Source organism: Triticum aestivum, chromosome 6D (assembly GCF_018294505.1).
Source record: "Triticum aestivum cultivar Chinese Spring chromosome 6D, IWGSC CS RefSeq v2.1, whole genome shotgun sequence".
NCBI classification, from domain to species: Eukaryota; Viridiplantae; Streptophyta; class Magnoliopsida; order Poales; family Poaceae; genus Triticum; species Triticum aestivum.
Window position 1 is genome coordinate 298036817 of NC_057811.1, and position 13830 is coordinate 298050646.

A 13830-nucleotide genomic window follows, 5' to 3' on the forward strand; every position below is an offset into this window, starting at 1 on the left:
GCGGTGCACTGGGCTCGGGTTAACGGGGGGTGGAGCGGAGCAACGGGGCTCGCTGGCGCGAGCGCCTTCGGCTGTGGCCGTGGCCGCTGCTGGTCCAGCAGCAGCAAGGGCCGGCGAGCGGAGCGAGCATGGGCTGTCGGGGAGGCGCGGTCGGCGCGGCACGGCAGGGCGCGGGGTAGGCGTGGCCGGTGTGGGGCGTCGGGCGACCAGGACCTGCGTCGGCGCGGGCGAGCGCGAGGGGAGGGAGCGGGTGCGGGTGCCAGCGCGCTCCGGCAGAGCGCGGGCGCGGCCAGGTGGAGGCGGGTGCGGTGGCACACGCGGACGTGCGAGGGGCTCACGGCAGAGGACGACTGCAGCGAGTGGATGCGCGAGGGAGCGGAGCTCCTATGCGGCCACGACAGGGCTTTGGTCACGGCGATTGTGAGGTGACTGCGGGCATCGGCGCGGACGCAGGGCATGGCGGGCACAGGGGAGAGAGGTGGCGGAGGCCGGGGGCCTCACCCGCGTTGGAGAGACAATGGGCGCCGTGGCTTGGGGGAAGCCGGTCGGGGGAGAGGTCGGGGAGGTCCAGGGCGGGGCAGTCCGGCGAGATCCAGCAACGACGAGGTCGCGGACGGGGCGGCGAGGTAGCAGGAGGCACCGGGCGACGGCGTCGCGGTGAAGGGGTCGGGGCCCTCCGCCCCGATCCAGACGAGGGAGGGGAGAGAGGCGTGGGGGATCGAGGGGAGGGGAGTGGGGATCGTGCAGGGGGGAAGTGGGGGGGCGATAGGTAAGGGTTTCCGTCGGTGGGGGGTTATGGAGGGGTTAGGTGGGCCGGCCTGGTTGGATGGCCAGCTGGGCTGAGGCCCAGCGCGGGGGGGGGGGGGGGGGAGGTTTTCTCCTTTGGTTTGTTTTTTTCTTTGGTTTTGTTTTACTTTTTCTTATTTTTCTTTTATTTCTTTACTGTTTTCATTTATAGTTTCTATTATTTTAGTTTTATAAAATACCAAGTTAGCACCTAAATTAGTATTACTAATTAGGCCACTGCCATAATTATTTTGGCACACTACTAATTTAGTTATATTATTATAACTTTATAAAAGGCATTAAATTAATTGTCTTGCCCTAAGCTTTGGTTATTTTTGTGAATTTAAATATTATAAGAAATGTTGGTTTCTCCATCATTATTACTCATGAATTATTCGGCAACACCCCAACATTTTAGTTTTAATATTTGAAAATATTTTATTGTTTGCTTGATTTTGAATTTGAATTCGAAATGGTTTCGAACTAACGCGAGATTAGCAATAGTAATCGAGGTGACATGGCATCATTAATGTGGGATTACTGTAGCCTAATTATCCGGGCGTCACAATTCTCCTCCACTATAAGAAATCTCGTCCCGAGATTTAAGCGGTGGAGTAGGGGGGGAGTGTTGGTAGCGAAAACCTAACGAGTCTTCTCGGTCTTGGCTGCCCTTTCGAAGAGGTTGATCCCTTTCGTTGATGCCTTCATTTCTCTGCTTCAAGTCACCATGATCAAGTCGTCATCCTTTCTTCGGGATCTCCGTCGTACTTAAGAAGGAATAAGGGGGCATAGCGGAAGAATGGACCTCTGCAAGGTAGAATATCTGGTAGATAACATCGGGGAAGGTGGTGGAAAGTAACTCTCGAATTGGAACTTAAGGAAACACCGAGAGCAAGTAGGACGGTGCAATAAGAAGTTTCGAGAGGATAGGCAATCGTTCATTGCCTGAAACAAAACATGATAGGGTTCATAGCAATGGGAATAAGTATTGTGTCTGATACCAGAATTGGTGATCTTTCGGAAGGTGGCTCATGAATTACGTACGAGGCCATGCGCGAGGAATAACCTTAAGAACAGGGGGTGTATAGGAGAGTCAGGTTTCGATCCTGTGGAACTGTGGGTTATGGGCCCACCATGTGGGTTAAAAGTAGGAAGGCGGTGATGTCTTGCACGATCATGCAAGTAAGGCATGTCAGAGGGTAGCCTGTCAGTTATATGTCAGCAACAACGTCGGTACCAAGGGCGAGGGACAAAGAGAACCATTTTCCTGCTCGTTGAAACGAGGCAAACCAATAGGCAAAGTTATCGTCCATCGGTGGTTACCGGAATGTCATCAACAATAGTAACAGGGTCTTACTGACAGAGTTGTACACCGATGTGTTTACATAAGCAGGAGAAAATTACTACTTAGATCATATAGATCACCAGAAAGGTTAAACAAATCAATGAAAAGGAAAAGGTGACCATCAGATTAAACAGAACAATGGAAAGGTAAATGTGTTTAAACACATGTTTCAGGGATATATCCTTCACAAGGACATGCAGAGCATGATATCCATGATAGGATATAATGCAGAAAAACCCTTTAGGTAAGGGGAGAGGAAGTTCATGACATTACCCATACAGCGGTGTTTGGATAATTGATAAAGAGAATTTAGCATTGTGCTTCAAATGTTCTTGTTGAAAATCGGAGTACCACAGACATGCTTCGAGATAGCATTGACATGGTCATTGGGTAAAGATCAAACTTTGGAAACACAAAGGATCCATCAGGAACCGCTTGTAGAATAAGTCTTACAATTTCTTCATGGAAGAAAAGATAACCTTGCTAATAAGGAAACTCTAACCGTAGGTCCTCCGGCCAGATGTGCTGGGCATGACATCACCTTACCGGGTCATATAGAGACCAATGTTATAACTCTTGGAATTAGGTTTCAACCATCATATCTGAACGAGCTTCAGATCTGATTGGGGTCTAGATACTTCAAACTCGGAATGCCTAAGAAGAAAAAGGTGCAACACCAATTGACGAGATGACATTGTAAGATTCTCGGGAAACGAACTATGGAAGCAAGTTCTGAGACAAGGGTTCGTCATTAAATCAAGGAGAGGTGAGGAGGTGACTGATTGACTCAGCGACAATCCATTGAGATTTCCAAAAGATGGATTTCCACAACTATGTGAACAAGGAGATAACATTAGCTAGATCGAATGACTTAATGATGTATGCTCGAGGAAAACATACACAGTTAAACATTGGTTGAAATGTGCACCCGAAATATGGGCTAGGTAGCACGATTAATGGTCGAATGATGATTCAATAAGCCATAGACGTAGAATGAAACTATAGACCAATAACTTCAAAGCAATAGGGTTGCTAGGAGTTTAGAATTTACACATCACAGACCATTTGTCGGTATTTCGGTTAGAAACAACACTGGGACCAAGAAAGAATGGGGATGGTGAGAAGTATCACTGTACCAAGAATTCTTAAGAGGTGGAGTAATCCTCACGACATTCTTGACATCAAAGATGGTAATACTCCACGGTGGAACATAACATAAGTTGGATAGCAGGGAAATCAAGATACAACACAAAATATGAACAAGTTTGTGTTGGGGGGAGGCAAGAATGTTGTCGATGATAACACAATTCATCGAGGGGCAAGGATGGTATTTCTTATCCTGAATTTCAACACACAACTTGGAAGAAGTCAAATTGTTGACGATGATCACGACAAATTTGTCGAGAGGTTTTCAAGATGTAATTGATCGACGATGACATCAAGTCAAAGGAATGATGAAAGCGAAAGGTTATTGGAACCACGGTTAGGACACAAACTCGAAATCAAGTTTGCTGTTCAAGGAGAAGTGATATGACGAGGAAGATCGACGCAAGATTAGCTCACTGTCGAAATTTGTGCGCTGGGAAGGTCCAGGTAGCACAGTTAAAATTCAGCACGATAATGATGTAGCCAATCAGGCTAGGAATGACGTGATCGGGTACAAACTCATAAGTAAAGAAGATTACTAAGAGTTGTTTAATCGCAGTGCGGACTTGATTCAGTTATCGGTGGTTTTGAGTGTTTAAAAACTCGAAGCCCGTGAAAAATTGGAATCAATGAGAATGTAGCACTTGATGGAGAACTCATAATAAGTTATGCAGTTCCGTGATAATCTCGAGATACCAGGGGGGTAATACTCGACGACAAACCAAAGTAGAGGTTGGACTGGGGTATTGCTCTGCAGAAGACAAGTGCTTAACTTGTACGAGAAATGGTATTTAAAGGAGAACATGGTCGGAACCACGATTGCAAAAGGCCAGATCCCAGATATAAGATGAACTTATACCAAGGGAATAATTAATTTAAGAGAAGCTTTTAATGATAAGATCTACATCGTGTCCATGGGCATGAACACAAAGTTCAAGGTCGACTCCCACTTCTCCAATGCATAACCTTTCATTCACTTCTCGCATTCGATGAAGTTGTATGGTAGAAAATTATCTGGTAAAATACCAGAAGGGTATGGCTTGTGAAAACCTTCGGGTTCATACGGTTTTTAGGGAAGGTATAGGTTCAATCCATCGGGGCATCTTAGAAACATATACCTCAAACTTCATGAGTAAAATCACCAGCTCAAAAGTAGAGTATGGTTATCAAGCAGAGTATACAAATTACCAAAGGCATTATATATCCATGGAAATGATCACAAGGTTATTGAATATGAAGGACACTGTCGGATAATAACCCAACAAGGGGTCTTGTGGTCTACAACGGAGCTGATGCGAGTATCGGTACTCTATCAGAGGAAGAAGGAACGAAAGGGCATCGGACTAAAAAAACAACTGAGTAATTCAAAGCTCAAATGCAAAGGAATTATCATTTCCCAATCAAGGGATCAGAAGCCAAGGGTCTGATTAAGAATGGATAAGTTGAACAGACTTAGGGGTACAACCGACGGCAATTTGATTGGTCGATAACCAGTTCACGTTTCAAATGACGTCTGAGCCGGAAGGATGAACTCTAGGCTTTGATTGAGGATTGCGAGCATTCGCAACAAATTGAATCAACGGACTCAAAATGATAATGACAAGAGATGCCAATAAGATTACGAGACTTAAGATTAATCATAATGCAAGTAAGCAAGAATTTCAAGAGCAAAAGGCTCCTGAGGATTTTCGGAAGATCGAATGGTATTTTGAACACTTTTGTGAAATATGTGAATCAACTGGGGATGATCAGATACTCGATAAGGGCGAGAAATTATCCGTAGGGGTATTCAGGTGGCAAGGAACTGCAATGCAGTAGACACAAAATATTCTCGGGACAATAGAGAGAATTTCGGGGTATCTTGTAATAACAAGATCAACTGGGAAACATTGTATGAATGGCGAGGATTATCCATAGGAGTTTATCGATGGAAGGGAATTGCAAAAGCGATGAACACAAGTTCTCGAGTTATCAGCGGAGAGTATCTTCAGGGTCTTCACGTGCAGCAGACGATCATCAGTAATAAGGGGCTCTCCGGGTGAAAGTGATAACGAGATCCTAATGTTAGATTTAGCAAAATTCACATAACCCGAATAGAAGAGAGATCAGAGTCCCAGAGTATAGATAAGGAGTAAAAGATCCTAATACCACCCAATGGCGACGTGGGCCCGTAAGCCACACAGCCATGTTAGTAAAAAACTTTTTCAATAACTAGACTCGACTTCGGCCAAGGAGTTGGAAAGGGGGAGTCCTACAGGCAGTCGGCTCTGGTACCAACTTGTGACGCCCCCGATTCAATCGTAGACTAATCATGCACGCAACTGTGTACGATCAAGATCAGGGACTCACGGGAAGATATCACAACACAACTCTACAACATAAATAAGTCATACAAGCATCATAATACAAGCCAGGGGCCTCGAGGGCTCGAATACAAGTGCTCGATGATATACGAGTCAGCGGAAGCAACAATATCTGAGTACAGACATGAGTTAAACAAGTTTGCCTTAAGAAGGCTAGCACAAAAGTAGCAACGATCGAAAAGGCAAGGCCTCCTGCCTGGGACCTCCTAACTACTCCTGGTCGTCGTCAGCGGGCTGCACGTAGTAGTAGGCACCTCCGGTGTAGTAGGAGTCATCGTCGACGGTGGCGTCTGGCTCCTGGGCTCCAGCATCTGGTTGCGACAACCAGGTAGAAAGGAAAGGGGGAAAAGAGGAAGGAAAGCAACCGTGAGTACTCATCCAAAGTACTCGCAAGCAAGGAGCTACACTACATATGCATGGGTATATGTGTAAAGGGCCATATCGGTGGACTGAACTGCAGAATGCCAGAATAAGAGGGGGATAGCTAATCCTGTCGAAGACTACGCTTCTGGCCACCTCCATCTTGCAGCATGTAGAAGAGAGTAGATGGTAAGTTCACCAAGTAGCATCGTATAGCATAAATCCTACCCGGCGATCCCCTCCTCGTCGCCATGTTAGAGAGCGATCACCGGGTTATATCTGGCACTTGGAAGGGTGTGTTTTATTAAGTATCTGGTTCTAGTTGTCATAAGGTGAAGGTACAACTCCGGGTCGTCCTTTTACCGAGGGACACGGCTATTCGAATAGATAAACTTCCCTGCAGGGGTGCACCACATAACCCAACACGCTCGGTCCCATTTGGCCGGACACACTTTTCTGGGTCATACCCGGCCTCGGAAGATCAACACGTCGCAGCCCCACCTAGGCACAACAGAGAGGTCAGCACGCCGGTCTAAATCGTATGCGCGCAGGGGTCTGGGCCCATCGCCCATTGCACACCTGCACGTTGCGAGGGCGGCCGGAAGCAGACCTAGCCTAGCAGGCGTTCCAGTCCAATCCGGCGCGTGCCGCTCCGTCGCTGACGTCAAGAAGGCTTCGGCTGATACCACGGCGTCGAGTGCCCATAACTGTTCCCACGTAGTTGGTTAGTGCGTATAGACCAAATGGCCAGACTCAGATCAAATACCAAGATCTCGTTAAGCGTGTTTTAAGTATCCGTGGAACGCCGACCAGGGCCAGGCCCACCTCTCTCCTAGGTGGTCTCAACCTGCCCTGTCGCCCCGCCACAAAGTAACAGTCGGGGGCCGTCAGGAACCCAGGCCCACCTCTACCAGGATGGAGCCACCTGTCCTTTCAGCCCCCTCATCAGAATCACTTGCGGGTACTCAACGAGCCGACCCGAGTTTAGTCACCACATGTGTCATGTATATAAAGTATATAGCATATACCCGTGATCACCTCCTGAAGTGATCACGGCCCAGTAGTATAGCATGGCAGACGGACAAGAGTGTAGGGCCACTGATGGAACACTAGCATCCTATACTAAGCAGTAGGATAGCAGGTAAGGGTAACAACTATAGCAACAATGAGAGGCTATGCAACAGAATAGGATTAACCAAAATCAGTAACATGCTGCACTACTCGAATGCAAGCAGTATAGAGATAGGCGATATCTGGTGATCAGGGGGGGGGGGCTTGCCTGGTTGCTCTGGCAAGAAGAAGGGGTCGTCAACTCCGTAGTCGAACTGGGGGTCGCCGGCAGTCTCGGGGTCTACCGGAAAGAAGTAACGAAGGGGGAACACAATAAATAACAGAGCAATCAAAGCATCAGAAAGCGTAACATGGGAATACGCGGTGCTAGGTGTGCCCTAACGCGGTAGTAGGTGATACCAACGAAGGGGGGAAACATCCGGGAAAGTATCCCCGGTGTTTCCCGTTTTCGGACAGATGAACCGGAGAGGAAAGTTGCGTGTTTGCTATGCTAGGGAAGTGTGGCAGACGAACGGGCTGCGTATCCGGATTCGTCTCGTCGTTCTGAGCAACTTTCATGTACAAAGTTTTTCCATCCGAGTTACGGTTTATTTTATAATATTTTATAAAGATTTAATCATTTATTGGGATTATTATTAATTAATTAATTGGAAAAGGAATTACTGCATCATCATGACGACAGCATGACGTCAGCGGTCAAAGTTGACCGTTGACTAGTCAACTGACAGGTGGGGTCCATTTGTCATTGACAGCTAACTAATTAACAGAAGTTAGTTTTATTAACATGTTAATTAGGTTTAATTAGATAACTTACATAATTAATTAAGTTAATTAATGAATTAATTATCTATTTAATATTTTTATTTATTATTATCATTTTTAAAACCCTTTTTTTCATCTTCGTTCTCAGGGGTGTGGGCCCCGTTTGTCATTGGCCCAGAGGCCAAACGGGTGCGGTGCACTGGGCTCGGGCTAACGGGGGGTGGAGCGGAGCAACGGGGCTCGTAGGCACGAGCGCCGGCGTCTGTGGCCGTGGCCGCTGCTGGTCCAGCAGCAGCAAGGGCCGGCGAGCGGAGCGAGCAGGGGCTATCGGGGAGGCGCGGTCGGCGCGGCACGGCAGGGCGCAGGGTAGGCGTGCCTGGTGCGGGGCGTCGGGCGACCAGGACCCGCGTCGGCGCGGGCGAGCGCGAGGGGATGGAGCGGGCGCAGGTGCCAGCGCGCTCCGGCAGAGCGCGGGCGCGGCCAGGTGGAGGCGGGTGCGGTGGCACACGCGGACGTGCGAGGGGCTCACGGCAGAGGACGACTGCAGCGAGTGGATGCGCGAGGGAGCGGAGCTCCTATGCGGCCACGACAGGGCTTCGGTCACGGCGATTGTGAGGTGACTGCGGGCATCGGCGCGGACGCGGGGCATGGCGGGCACAGGGGAGAGAGGTGGCGAAGGCCGGGGGCCTCACCCGCGTTGGAGAGACGATGGGCACCATGGCTTGGGGGAAGCCGGTCGGGGGAGAGGTCGGGGAGGTCCAGGGCGGGGCAGTCCGGCGGGATCCAGCAACGACGAGGTCGCGGATGGGGCGGCGAGGTAGCGGGAGGCACCGGGCGGCGGCGTCGTGGTGAAGGGGTCGGGGCCTCCGCCCCGATCCAGACGAGGGAGGGGAGAGAGGCGTGAGGGATCGAGGGGAGGGGAGTGGGGATCGTGCAGGCGGGAAGTGGGGGCGATAGGCTAGGGTTTCCGTCGGTGGGGGGTTATGGAGGGGTTAGCTGGGCCGGCCTGGTTGGATGGCCAGCTGGGCTGAGGCCCAGCGCGGGGGGAGGTTTTCTCCTTTGGTTTGTTTGTTTTTTCTTTGGTTTTGTTTTACTTTTTCTTATTTTTCTTTTATTTCTTTACTGTTTTCATTTATAGTTTCTATTATTTTAGTTTTATAAAATACCAAGTTAGCACCTAAATTAGTATTACTAATTAGGCCACTGCCATAATTATTTTGGCACACTACTAATTTAGTTATATTATTATAACTTTATAAACGGCATTAAATTAATTGTCTTGCCCTAAGTTTTGGTTATTTTAGTGAATTTAAATATTATAAGAAATGTTGGTTTCTCCACCATTATTACTCATGAATTATTCGGCAACACCCCAACATTTTAGTTTTAATATTTGAAAATATTTTATTTTTTGCTTGATTTTGAATTTGAATTCGAACCGGTTTCGAACTAATGCGAGATTAGCAACAGTAATCGAGGTGACATGGCATCATTAACGTGGGATTACTGTAGCCTAATTATCCGGGTGTCACAAATAACCCCTCTAAGTCCCCTCCATGCTCTCGGTCGTTCGATCACGATCGTGTGGGCGAAAACCGCACTCCATTTGGAGTCTCCTAGCTCCCTCTACCTATAAATATGTGATCCCTCTCAGATTTCTCGCGCAGATCAAAACCCTAACCCTTCCTCTCTCCGCTGCCGGACAAATCCCGCCGCCGCGCCCGACCAATCGGGGCGCGACACATGGCCTCCGCGCCGCCCCACCGCCCCGGCCCGCGCGGCCCGCGTCTGGCCCGCGGGGCCCGACCGCCGCTGCCCGCACCCGAGGCTCCCCCGCCGCCCGCGCGCCTCCGCCTCCTTCCCCGTCGCCCGCGGCTTCTCCGCCGCCGCTCGCCCATCTCCCCCGCCGCCCGGCGACCGCTCCATCGCCGGAGTTGCCCGCGCTCGAGCCGGCGTCCTCGCCGCCTCCATCTTTGGCGGCTCCGGCGCTTGTGCCCGTCCCCGCCGCCTCCTTCTCCGGCGACGCCGTCCCTGTCCGCCCGACGCCTCCTCCGGCCTCCTCCTCTCCATCTCCGGCGAGGAACCCCGGCGAACCTCGGTTCGCGCGCCGGATCTGGATCTAGGCGAGGTTGACTCCCCCCCCCGAAGTATTTTCACATTATGTGCTCATGTTCCTCGCATCATATCTCATTGCATACTGCTCCGTTTTGCGTGCGCGATATATCGCAATGTTCGTCTCGAGATGCTCTTCATTTTGTTCTGTTGTGTCATGCTCGTTTGAGTCCGTCTTGATGCCCAAATCTCTGGTGCAAGAGTGCTATATGATGTTTACTGCTGTTTCTTATCAGAACTTGATGTTTTGTTATTTTTGTTGCATTTGATGTGTGCATCTTATGGGCATGAGCTCTACAGGTGTTTTGATTTGTGTCATGCCATATTTACAGAGGTGTATGCCATGTATTTTTGTGATCTATGTGATGACTAGCACAAGCATGCAAACTAGGCTTCGTGATATTTCTGTTTTCAGGGACTTAGGATTTTTGCCAAGTCTGTTACTGCTTTTTTTTTGTTGCCATGTATCCATGTGTCTACAGAGAGATCCATGCTTAGTTTGGGCATGTTCAGTAAGGATGTTTTGTAGATATAGGTATGCTCTATCCATCCATGCCCCTGTTTGCAATTATAGAGTGCCATAGCAGGTCTTAATCTTGCTCTACTTTTGCTATAAAATATTCCTGGCAGATTGTTAACATGATGTTCAATTTTGTCAAGGTTGTTGTAGTTGATCCATACATGCTATGAACTTTCTCTTGCCATGGTTAGCTTCACAAACATGCCATATTTCTGTAGGTATGCTTGTTTTGTCATGCATTGCTTTGTGATGAGTGCATCAAGCTCACCAAGATGCCTTCATAATTCTGTTAATGCCATGCTCTGTTTTCTGCAAAGTCTGAAACCTGTTAACGAAACTTGCTATGTTTACATGGGTGCCATCAGATCTTCTGATCCTTTTTGGTTCATGGTCATTAAAAGACTTTTGTTATATGCATTTATTAGATTCATGCCATGCCTTGTGTTGCTATGATAAGTTCTTGTAGCATGTGTTTTGCTTGCTCTGAACATTGCTACCTGATGCTGTTTCTGCCATGTCCAGTATTTTTACCAAGTCTGTGAACCTGTTATCTTTTGCACTTTTGCCATGCTTGTTTGAGCCAGTTATTGTGTGATCTAGCCGTAGCTCAGTGGTCATCTTTTGTCAAGCATCTCCTGTAGTTTACTGTCAGATGCTTTGTTCCTATGTTGGAGTGCTGTAGCATAGTTACTTGATGTATTCTAAGTGCTATCATGCTGTTAATCGCAGAATCGTGTCATTCTTGTTTTGCTTGCCATTTGCAAACCGTGCATCCGTTTCCGGTGATCTTTATATCGATTTCGACCGAAATCATCTCATCTTTCCAGTGGAATACTTGGTTTGCCAAGTTACTGCCTTGTTCATCCTTTTTCTTCCGGAGCACGCTTATGCATCGCATATCGTATCTCGCATATCATGCATGTATTGCATCATGTTGCTTCTGCATTTCCCGTGATTGATTGTGGTTCCATTGCTTGTGTTCTTGCTGTGGGTAGAGCCGGGAGACGAGTTCGTGAACGAGGAACCTATTGAGTACGCTTACGAGGATCAAGCTTTCGACAACTCTGAGAACCTTGCAGGCAAGATGACCATACCCTCGAAATCACTTCTATCTTTGCTTTGCTAGTTGTTCGTTCTATTGCCATGCTGTGTTACCTACCACTTGCTATATCATGCCTCCCATATTTGCCATGTCAAGCCTCTAACCATCCTTTCCTAGCAAACCGTTGTTTGGCTAAGTACCGCTTTTGCTCAGCCCTTCTTATAGCGTTGCTAGTTGCATGTGAAGTTGAAGTTGGTTCCATGTTGGAACATGGATATTTTGGGATATCACAATATCTATTATTTAATTACTGCACTATATATTTGGTAAAGGGTGGAAGGCTCGGCCTTATGCCTGGTGTTTTGTTCCACTCTTGCCGCCCTAGTTTCCGTCATACCGGTATTACGTTCCTTGAGTTTGCGTTCCTTACGCGGTTGGGTGATTTATGGGACCCCCTTGACAGTTCGCCTTGAATAAAACTCCTCCAGCAAGGCCCAACCTTGGTTTTAACATTTGCCACCTAACCCTTTTTCCCTTGGGTTTTCGCGAGCCCAAGGGTCATCTTTATTTTAAACCCCCGGGCCAGTGCTCCTCTGAGTATTGGTCCAACCTGTCAGTCGCCGGTGGCCACCAGGGGCAACTCTGGCTCGCCTATCGGAAGCTTGGACAATCCGGTGTGCCCTGAGAACGAGATATGTGCAGCTCTTATCGGGATTTGTCGGCACATTCGGGCGGCTTTGCTGGTCTTGTTTTACCATTGTTGAAATGTCTTGTAAACCGGGATTCCGAGACTGATCGGGTCTTCCCGGGAGAAGGTTTATCCTTCGTTGACCGTGAGAGCTTATAATGGGCTAACTTGGGACACCCCTGCAGGGTATTATCTTTCGAAAGCCGTGCCCGCGGTTATGAGGCAGATGGGAATTTGTTAATGTCCGGTTGTAGAGAACTTGTCACTTGACTTAATTAAAATATATCAACTGTGTGTGTAGCCGTGATGGTCTCTTTTCGGCGGAGTCCGGGAAGTGAGCACGGTTTGAGTTATGCATGAACGTAAGTAGTTTCAGGATCACTTCTTCATCATTTCTAGCTTCGCGACCGTTGCATTGCTTCTCTTCTCGCTCTCTTTTGTGTATGTCAGCCACCATATATGCTTATTGCTTGCTGCAGCTCCACCTCATTACACCATCCTTTCCTATAAGCTTAAATAGTCTTTATCTCGCGGGTGTGAGATTGCTGAGTCCTCGTGACTCACAGATTCTACCAAAACAGTTGCAGGTGCCGACGATACCAGTGCAGGTGACGCAACCGAGCTCAAGTGGGAGTTCGACGAGGAACGTGGTCGTTACTATGTTTCTTTTCCTGATGATCAGTAGTGGAGCCCAGTTGGGACGATCGGGGATCTAGCATTTGGGGTTATCTTATTTTCATTTGGATTTGACCGTAGTCGGTCTATGTGTGGATTTTGGATGATGTATGAATTAATTTATGTATTGTGTGAAGTGGCGATTGTAAGCCAACTCTCGTTATCCCATTCTTGTTCATTACATGGGATTGTGTGAAGATAACCCTTCTTGCGACAATAACACAATGCGGTTATGCCTCTAAGTCGTGCCTCGACACGTGGGAGATATAGCCGCATTGTGGGCGTTACAATTGCGATCCCCTATAGTTGTGGGTTATCAAGACCTTTTTCTGGTGCCATTGGCGGGGAGCATAGCTATATTTGTTGAGTCACTTGGTTTATTACCATATTATCACTATGAAGAATCTGAAGGATCTAAAGACTAAGATTTATCCCTCTAAGACGAGGGGAGGTAAGGAACTGTCATCCAGTTCTGATTTAGATTCACCTTCTGTTATGAGTAAACTTGCAACACCACCACATGCTATTAATTCTTATATGTTGCAAGTTATTGATGATGCTACTTCTACTATGAATGATGCTAGTACCTTGATTGATAATGATGATGTGCCACTTGGTGAATTTCTTGATAAACAAATTGCTAGAGTTATACAACATGATGTTGTTGAATCTGATGATGAGCTTGAAACTGAATCTCCTGAGACACCTGCTAAAACTAGCCTTCCTAGATATGAATTTCCTAAGGTACCGGAAGGTTATGTTATTAGTGAAGAAATACTAGAGATATTCTTGCTTGCAATGATAGAGATGATCTAGAGAAATTACTACAAAAGTACAAAGAAAAATCTCTGAATGCTAGAATGAAATGCGATCCTAAGTTTCCTACTTCACCTATCTTTATTGATGACAAGGATTATGAATTCTCTGTCGATCCAGAGTTAATTATTTTGGTTGAATCTG